We start from the raw sequence: 10,846 nt of genomic DNA on the forward strand, positions 1-10,846 counted from the left end.
GTTTCCTGTTTCTCAACCAGTTTTTAATCCATAGGAGGGACTTCCCCTCTTATTCCTTCATTGCTGAGTTTTCTCAACAGTCTCTGGTGAGGAACTTCCTTTGTCAAAAGCCTTTTGGAAATCCAAGTAGACAATGTCCACCGGTTCACTCCTCAGTCCACATGCCTGTTTACACCCTCAAAAGAACTCTGAAGTAAGTTTGTAAGACATGAATTTGCCCTCTGCAAAAGCCATGCTGACTCTCTTTCTCCAGCAGGTCTTGCTTTTCTACATGTTTTATAATTTTATCTTTAATGATATAGGATTCTACTAATTTACCAGGAAACGGAATGTCAAACTGACTGGCCTGTAATTTCCCGGGTCCCCCCTAGATTCCTTCTCTTTAAAGAATTGGTGTGACATTGGCCATCTTCCAGTCTTCAGGGATGGAGCCTGATTTCAGGGATAAGTTGCATATTAAAGTGAGAAGATCAGCAATTTCATGCTTGAGCTCTTTAAGAACTCTTGGGTGAATGCAATCTGGGCCAGGGGATTTGGTAACATTTAGTTTATCAATGGCTGCCAGAACTTCTTCCTTGCCTACCACTATCTTCGCTAGTTCCTCGGATTCGCCTCCTAAGAAGCTTGGTTCAGGTGCAGGAATGTTCCTCACCTCCTCTTGGGTGAAGACAGATGCAAAGAATTCATTCAGCTTCTCTGCAATCTCCCTGCCATCTCCCTACATGTTTAGAAACATGTAGCCCCCCCCCCACAAAGAGCCACATTTTCCAGCCAAATTTGATCTGTACCAATGCACTAGTCTCTCTGACCCATATCGCAGGCAAGAGACCACTGTGGGATTAGAATGAACTTCCAAATACATGGCTCTCCAAACTACACAGAGTCCATCAGCCATGCTCATTGACATAATGGGGCTTGATAAATTTCCTGTTTGTGCTGTCTTTCTGGAACTGCAATTACAGAGTGCTATCAAGCACTTTGAAGCACATCTTTAGTGGCTTTTGTCTTGCATTTGGTTTGATAGGTCATTAATTGTGTGTATGATTACCCCAAGAGAAAGATATGTCTTTACCTGGGACACTTCTCATATTCACACTTGGGCTAGGTATAAGGGGCCATGTGAACATACTAAAAAGAGCAGCCTGATGTGCAAGCCCTAAATTGGTTGTATTGTCGAAGGCTTTCATGGCCGGATTTAACTGGTTGTGGTGGGTTTTCCGGGCTGTGTGGCCATGGTCTGGTGGATCTTGTTTCTAATGTTTCGCAGGTGATCAAGATCTACCAGATCACGGCCAACAGCCCGGAAAACCAACCACAACCAGTCCTAAATATGTGTTTGCATTTCCTCTGAGCTGGTTCTGATGAACACACTGGCTGTGCTTGGGGTGGGATGTTGGGTCATGTTTGTAAGTGCTTGCAATCCACTGGCTTGTTACATGTCTGAGCCAACCAGAAGACATCTCATTTCCTTAGCATTTACTTTGTGAAGGCTCAAACTGCAATCTATATCTCACATAAATGTCGAGATTGCGTGTCCAAAATATACACATTTGCATGCAGGGGCGTATCTGTCATGGAAACATAGGGAGTCAAATGTCCCCGGGTGACCCTCATTTGGTCACATGGGTGGGCGCAAAAAATTCAGGTTTGTTTGTGTGTGTGTGTGTTATATTTTTAGCATTTTTTTCAGTTTTTGGCCTGCAGGGGGTGCAGTTTTTAGGCTAGCAGCACCAAAATTTCAGGGATTTTTCAGGAGACATTCTCCTTAATGGCAGTCACGGGTTTCCTATTGTTTTCTGAATATATTGTTGCATTCTACACCAGTTGGAACTTCTGGAGTAGGCTCAAGGGCAGCCTTGTGTATAGCGAGTTGTAGTAATCTAGTCTAGAGCTGACCATTGCATGGATCACAATAAGGCTATTGAAGTCAATGAACAGCCTCTAATGACTGCTCTCATCTAGGTTGGGACAACTAAAATTATGTGACTAAATTTATTTATTTATTTATTTATTTATTCATTTATTAATTATTAGTTTTATATACCGCCCTCCCCCTGTTTTTGTAATAACAAACCAGAGACCATCCAAATCAAACCCAAGTCCAAATGTATTCCTCCAGTTCAGAATGGAAATATTAATGTGTCTGAGAAATTGGTCCTTGGTGACTTGGAATACTTGGAAAAGTGTTATCTTAGATGCAGAGCCTTTAATTGTTCACCCAGGGAGATGAAAATAGTACAGTCACTTTCTAGTGACAATATCACCATTAAAGGCTGATAAAGGAGGCACTATTGTTGTTTTAGATACTGTAGATTATACAATAGAGGTCCATAGACAATTAAATAACACTACATTGAGATCAAAAAGGACCCTACCGAATGTATTGGCAGGATCCCCAAAATAATGGTAAATGAGGCTGTTATACTTGGCCATATTCCTGATAATGTGGGACAGTTTTTGATTTGCCCTTTTCCTAGAAATCCTGTATTTTGTGTGTTGCCAAAAATCCATAAGGGCATTTCTCCTCCCCCTGACTGCCCTATAATATCAGGATCTGCTTCACTATTGGAGCTTCTGTCTCAGTTCATTGATTCATTTCTTCGACCTTTTGTGCAAAAGATGGATTCTTTTTTGCAAAATACGAGACAATTTATCACCAAGGAAGAAGGTTTTCTTTTCACTTTAGTCATAAAATGTTTAGTCATTTTAAATTAATACGATTGAGCAGATAATATTGACCAGACAGATAATATTTACCAGATAATTTCATAATGAGATGGAGGAGAACCAAATAAAAGTTTTCCTGAATGGCCAACCATTTGAGGCTCCATGTGTTGTTCTATGTGTTACATAATCCATACGCTAATGAGGCTCAAATCTTTCTATTAAGCTCCATGTTCACAGAAAACCATGTTGGATACTGGTCTATGTGAACAGGTCCATTTGAGGATGGGTGGAAGGCAAAACAGCACATTATGGGTTAGAACCTTAGTACACTCAAATTCCTCTCTTCTGCCTCAGTCTGTCTCTTTCTGAACTTCTTGTTTCAGAAGGAGGGATTTCCATCTGTGCATCATGCATTTCTTATTTGCTCTTTCCCATTGCAGCTCCAAGTGCCCCCCTTTTGAAAGTCTGTTCCTGGGAGACAGGAGGAGACTCCCAGGAATAGCTTGAAGGGAAACTAGATGTCTGCAAAGATCTACAAAAATCCCTGCCCCTATTTTGCCTACATAAATTCTCTATGGGATCCAAATGTGGGGTATTTTGGAATCAGCCTGCATGAAAACATTGTTCTCACAGTAACATTCAAACCCATCTTCTGGGACAACCTCTGGATTCCTCTGCAGACTTTCTAACCACAGTGCCATTTTATGTGAAAAGAGGCACTAGGCATTGCCAGGCATTTTCAGAACCTGGGTAATGTGAAGATATTATCAGTTGTCAGTTTGCAATGTTATTATAAATGATGGTGGCAGAGATGTTGCAACTACATTAGTTTTTCTTTCCGTAGTTGGTGACACTACTTCTATGAGAGTAGAGAGTCACAACTACATTAGCCCTCATACCATGACTTCTAGTACAGCAGCACTACTGGATTGCCCTGCCCAAATTTAGCATTTTATAACCAAATTATCCTGAAAGGGCAACTGTGTCACACTGATTAGGCAAATGAAGGGTCAAGAAAATAACTGTCTCTCCTAGAGTACTGCCATCACTCATCCTTCCTTCCGGGGGCACAAATTGAAGGTTGATTCAAACATTTATTAGCTGCAGTGATACATACAGTCCTCTTAAAGACCAGTACTACACAAGCATTCATATGGAGTGAATCCTACTCCACCCCTCTAGATAATCATGTTTCATAACAAAATTTTATGACCTCGATGTGAAGACTTTGAAAACTAGTTGCACTATTTCTAATTTTAAATTATGTTCCCTAATCATCAATCATGTTTTACATATCAGTTCATCTAATATTGCACAGACAACTGGTAGATGAATCTATTTACATTTTACGATGACTCCATGCTTATGGCTGTGGACAAAGGTTATATATAAAGCATCCAATTTGCTGTTGCATAAGCCAACCAAAATCTGATCTGTAATAGTTGCATTGCATCTGCAGTTTACAAGAATCTAAAATGCTTTGGCAGAATCAAATATGTACATACTGATATTTTCATGATACCAATCACTTAAAGATAAAAGTAGACCCATGCAAACTCAGGTTGTGAGCAGAGTTTTAACTGCAGTGCTGCAGCTTACTACTCTTGTCTGTCCAGAAGGGTAAATGAATTAATTTACCATGGACATCTGACAATGCTTTTCAAGTACTATCCTGAACAACTGTTTGAATCATCACGAAGGGCTAAAAACCAAGTACGTTATTCCTGGTAGATAGTAGCACAAGCACAGGAATAAAATAAAACAAAGGCTGTGCAGGCTTCAGGAAAGGGACACTTAAATCTGTCAATGAATGCTTCTTGGCAATAAAAATCTAGGAGAACACAGATAAACTTCTCAAAGGAAGAGATGAAAGTTTACTCCTGTAAGCTATCCAATTCTACAAGGACTAGACCATAGTGACTTCTTTGTTCAGTGACTTCTTTGTTCTTGGGCAAGAATGAGAGAGAGGGAAAGCTGCCACACCACAACTTATGTCCTGCTTAACTACCTGCTACACCTTGTTTTCAGAATTGTCTGCTCCCAATTAAGCTAAGCAACAAGACTAATTGACCTTCTGTCATGAACCAAGCTATGTTGAAGGAAGCACCATATGGGATCTTCCTGGTTTGTCCTTCCAGTTCAATTAGAAAACCAGGAAAAAAAAACACAATCTTTGAAGGGAAGGAGAACAGAGCAGATACTCCTTCAGTTCCCTAATCTCTTGCTGAAGGCCTGTCTATACCACTGTTGTCAGCACAAACTAGCAATTACAGGGAATATCCTGTGGCAATTGGATCCTGGTTTTAACACAGAGGGCAGATCTCACTATTTGCATGCAATAAATTATTCAGTGCTGTCAGCTGCTGAGATGGGAATTGGTACATCTGGAGTTAAGTGCTCACCACATGGTTAATTTGAGGTGCACCCAAACCCTTGCCCCATTCAAATTAATTCTATATTAGGTACAAACAATTCCCTTCTGTGCCACAGATTTATTCAATTTGTGTCAGGCATTACTGCTTTGAGGATCTGTTCATGTCTTTCTTCAAGTTCATCATCTATGAAAAGAAAGATCAGATTGCAATGATACCATATTTATTAGCATACTATATGTTTATTAATATGAAAAATAAGGGGCATCTTTATGTGCATGCCCTTTCTTTATTAAACCATTTATACCCCATTTTTTCCTTGTGACTCAAGGTGACTTACAAATTAAATGCATAGAGAATGATAAAAGAATAACCAAATAGCCGCTCTTCTGCCAAAAGATACCTGGAGTCTATATCCCTTCAAAAGGCCTGGCGAACAGAAGGGCTTTGCAGCTCTCCCCTCAGCCCTTCAGGGAGTCTGTTTCACAGAAGGGAGCTACAATATAAAAGGCACAGGCCCTAGCTAATGCCAGGTGGACTACCCTAAGCTGTGGGACAACCAGCAGGTGGCAAAATAAAGATCACAGCTGGTGCGTGAGGATTTCTAACACTTGCTTCACAGCACAAACAACATGATGCAAGCAATAAATCATATAATAAGAGATGAACAGTCACTATTGTAGACATTAAAGATTAACGTCACTTGTCACAGGAAGCCCTGAATGTAAGCAGAAAGGATTCCCACTGAAACCAATGGAAACAATTATTGCATTGATTTGCTAACATAACTAGCTGCAACTCCTATCTTTAATAACTTGAATTTTACAATGCACACTCTTTTTCTTTAGGGAGCACACTCTGCTGCTGCCTGCTTGGCACCCATTAGTCAGCATTCACTGACTTAATTTCAGCACCAAGGCACTTACTTATTTAATCTCAGAATTGGAAGGAGCCACTAGACTGTGGGTGCAGAGAATTGATAGGTAACTGCAGGGAATTCTGTACACTGATGTATGCACAGGTATATACACTTACTTGGTATTTGGAAACCCCTAAATCAAAAATGGGTACAGGTACAAGCCATTGTAGGTATGAAGGTAGAGGGCAAAAGAGGATGCAACATCTCCCCACATGTACACACGCATCCAGCTATGTCTACATTATTCACTCCACCGTCCACTATGAGCAGGCTAAGCCATCACAAGTCATTTTAGAGTAATATGGTCAATATCGCAGGGACAAACCAAAGAGACATCAGAACGGAGTGAATTGCTGGGAGTATATAATGCTGTGAGCATTGTTAAAGTTAAGATAAAAACCTCCTAATGCCAATATGAAGGACTGCTGGAAACCCACGGAGTCTATTCTGAGTTTTCTAAAAGGAAGAACAGTACATAAATAATACATAATTATAAAAATAATGTTGAATTGTGGCCTTAAGCATAAATTCAGGGTAAGTAATTTGGTACTAAAATGTTTGTGCAGTGAATTCTAGCAGCAATCTTCATATTAAAAAGTGTTTTCATAAATGAAACTGAAAGTATTTCTGAAGCCTCTCTTGTTCTATTTGTGTGAATATTGGAAGTCTGATAATGCATGGCAGCTGTGAAAAAGGCAAACTCTATGCTGGGGATAATTAGGAAAGGAATTGATAATAAAACTACAAAGATCGTCATGCCCTTATATAAAGCAATGGTGCGACTGCACTTGGAGTACTGTGTTCAATTCTGGTCGCCACATCTCAGAAAGGATATCGAAAAGATAGAAAAAGTGCAGAGAAGGGCAACAAGGATGATTGAAGGATTGGAGCACCTTCCCTATGAGGAGAGGCTGCAGCATTTGGGACTCTTTAGTTTGGAGAGGAGGCGGCTGAGGGGGGATATGATTGAAGTCTATAAAATTAAGCATGGGGGAGAAAATGTTGACAAAGAAATTTTTTTTTTCTCTTTCTCACCATACTAGAACCAGGGAGCATTCATTGAAAATGCTGGAGGGAAGAATTAGGACTAATAAAAGGAAACACTTCTTCACGCAACGTGTGATTGGTGTTTGGAATATGCTGCCACAGGAGGTGGTGATGGCCACTAACCTGGATAGCTTTAAAAGGGGCTTGGACAGATTTATGGAGGAGAAGCTTCGGGTTATGGCTACCTAATCTTGATCCCTCTTTGATCAAGGAGATTGCAAAATGCCTTAACAGTCCGGAAGGTGCCTACGGGGAGCAACAGCCGCAGAAGGCCATTGCTTTCACCTCCTGCATGTGAGCTCCCAAAGGCACCTGGTGGGCCACTGCGAGTAGCAGAGTGCTGGACTAGATGGACTCTGGTCTGATCCAGCAGGCTAGTTCTTATGTTCTTAATGATAGAAAATAGAATTCGGCCTGTTTTAAATCAGATATGCATTCAGTGTATGTTTTACATTCATATTTGAAGAGATTGTTCTGTTCTGATAGATTCTGAGTCTGTTCTGATAGATTTACCAGATATGCATGCTACAGGAGCTGCACTGCCCCATTCAGTTTACAATGAGTCCCTTACCTGCTTCTAGGCCTCCCTGATGTCCATGCAAACAGAGGCGTATCTAGGCAAACTGGAGCCCAGGAACAAAACCTGAGTTTGGCACCCACCCACCCCGGTATGGAAAGCCACACTTCCCCCGCCACGACCAAACAATGATTTTTTTTGCACCAGCTCACAAAACACCTTCCACCCCCAGCAAAACATACATGGCTCTCTCCCCACCAACTCTTTTTCCTAATTTTGTCCTCACACCAACCCTATGAGGTAGGTTGTTAGCCTGAGAAACAGCTCCAAGCCAGTGCAAGTGAGTATTAAGCATGTAAATCTCTCACAAATCACCCCAGCAAAACATTTACCAAACAAATGTCAGCATCATCTCTCAAAAAACACCTCCAGTGGTAACCACCCCAAACAGCATAACTTTCAATGATGTTTAAACTAGGGACTCCCCAGATTCTTCTTTTAAATCCACCTTTAAGGGAGAATCTGGGGTCCCTAGTTAAAACAACATTGAAAGTGATGCTGTTTGGGGGTGGATTCTCCCCCACCCTGGAACAGCTTCACTTTCAATGTTTAAACTGGGGACCTCAGATTCTCCCTTTAAATCCATGCCGAAGGGGGTGGATTTAAAAGGAGAATCTGGGGAAATTTTGGGGGTGCCTGCTGTCAGGGGTGCAATTGTTAAGCTAGCAGCACCAAAATTTCAGGGCATTGTTAGGAGACTCTCCTGATGATACTACCCAGGTTTGGTAAATTTTGGTTCAGGGAGTCCAAAGTTATGGATCCTCAAAGGTGTAGCCGGCATCTCCTATTAGTTCCCATTGGAAACAATGGGGGATAGGGGCACCCCCTTTTGCACAAAAGGTCGAAGAAATGAATCAATGAACTGAGACAGAAGCTCCAATAGTGAAGCAGATCCTGATATTATAGGGCAGTCAGGGGGAGGAGAAATGCCCTTATGGATTTTTGGCAACACACAAAATACAGGATTTCTAGGAAAAGGGCAAATCAAAAACTGTCCCACATTATCAGGAATATGGCCAAGTATAACAGCCTCATTTACCATTATTTTGGGGATCCTGCCAATACATTCGGTAGGGTCCTTTTTGATCTCAATGTAGTGTTATTTAATTGTCTATGGACCTCTATTGTATAATCTACAGTATCTAAAACAACAATAGTGCCTCCTTTATCAGCCTTTAATGGTGATATTGTCACTAGAAAGTGACTGTACTATTTTCATCTCCCTGGGTGAACAATTAAAGGCTCTGCATCTAAGATAACACTTTTCCAAGTATTCTAAGTCACCAAGGACCAATTTCTCAGACACATTAATATTTCCATTCTGAACTGGAGGAATACATTTGGACTTGGGTTTGATTTGGATGGTCTCTGGTTTGTTATTACAAAAACAGGGGGAGGGCGATATATAAAACTAATAATTAATAAATGAATAAATAAATAAATAAATTTAGTCACATAACTTTAGTTGTCCCAACCTAGATGAGAGCAGTCATTAGAGGCTGTTCATTGACTTCAATAGCCTTATTGTGATCCATGCAATGGTCAGCTCTAGACTAGATTACTACAACTCGCTATACACAAGGCTGCCCTTGAGCCTACTCCAGAAGTTCCAACTGGTGTAGAATGCAACAATATATTCAGAAAACAATAGGAAACCCGTGACTGCCATTAAGGAGAATGTGATTGAATCCATTTCACTAAGGGATTTTTAGCACAGTTCTCATACTTACTTTATTGAGGAAACCAGTTCTCAATTATCTGAGACAATAAATTGTCAATACCCTGTGAACAGAAGATGGGAAATCTACATCCCTGCCAGTTGTTTACCTATGGCTCTTTCCTCTCCTTCCCTAGAATCTTATGAACAACAGAAATGTGGGAGTAAAGCATGCGTGTCACTTTGATTTACAATTTTGTGTAATCTTCAACCACAACTCTTTTTCAATCCCTTGGTACAGCCTGTCCTTGGAGCACACTGGAGTATGTTATCACCAAGGACCTAGATGGGGAGATAAGCATTTAATAGCTTCAGATAAGGATTGCTGTACACAATGGCGGTTTCCCATCTATTCTCTCCCCGCCCCCTTGTTGAAGGATGTCTCTCTTCCCATATTTGCATAATGAATCTTAGTCTTTCATAGAATGGTTGTTTATTTTTTCACTAGACACACCCATGTCTTTTTCTTTCCTAAACTGACAAAGTGTATGTATATTTTCTGAGGGGGCGGGTTGTTTTTACAAGAGAGTTGAAGTAAACCAAAATCACACAGCAAGGCAATGGATTGCCCTGTTCCTATCTCACAGAAGCTATTCAAAGTGTTAAGTGCACCCATTCTCTTCTCTATTCAGTAAGCTTGGCTGGCCTTTGCTAAAACAATCTTTTTTTTTCTGCTTTGGCTGCAATCATCTTCCCTGTCTTGGCTAGAACCCAGTTTGATTTTTCTTTCTGATTTTCCGTTACGTTTTTTTTTCATGAGAAGCTACCCCAAACTTTCAAATTAGGAGAAAACAGCACCACTGGATACTACTTCTTTAAACATGTTTTTGTTTAATTCTTCCACTTCAGGGTGTATATTTTGGAAAGGAAACTGGGAAAGCCTGATGGGATATAAAATTCTGGCTTTCCTGCCCTTGTGACTGTAGCTGCCAGTTACTTTTCACATCTCTTCAGTCCTCACTTCCAACCCCCCCCCCTTCCTTCTTGGCATCCACTCTGCAAAACCTGACCTCTTGTGGCCTAGGTATCAGTGAAAGCAAAGCCAGGGTGTTGTGTGGTTTCTGAGCTGTATGGCTGTGTTCTAGTGGCATTTTCTCCTGACAGTTCGCCTGCATCTGTGGCTGGCATCTTCAGAGGATCCTTAACTCAACACTCCGGTGATTCCAGCTGTGAAAGCCTTCACAATACAAAGTCTAAGCCTTCAGCTGGAAAAACGCAGCAAGTATCTAAAGCAGAGGAAACAATAAACTGGTAGCCTGAAAGGGAGTGTGGACCAGTCAGTCAAAATCCATTTCTTTGCATTAATCAAAAGTCATTACAAGTTCCTTCAGAAGAAAAGTAACAATCACTTACAGTAGCTAACTTCAATAAAACACTAACAACCTTACAAGGAGTAAAGTATGCAGCTGGCGATGACAAAGAACTATTTCTGGGGACACTTTGTCCCTGAAGGATTTTGAAATTTGATTTTACTATCTCTGCTTCAGGTATGCACAATTTGTTTCTCTAACCAGCAGCTACAAGTTGAGGGTGTGGTTGCCATCAAG

This window comes from Sphaerodactylus townsendi, linkage group LG09, assembly GCF_021028975.2.
Source record: "Sphaerodactylus townsendi isolate TG3544 linkage group LG09, MPM_Stown_v2.3, whole genome shotgun sequence".
NCBI lineage: Eukaryota > Metazoa > Chordata > Lepidosauria > Squamata > Sphaerodactylidae > Sphaerodactylus > Sphaerodactylus townsendi.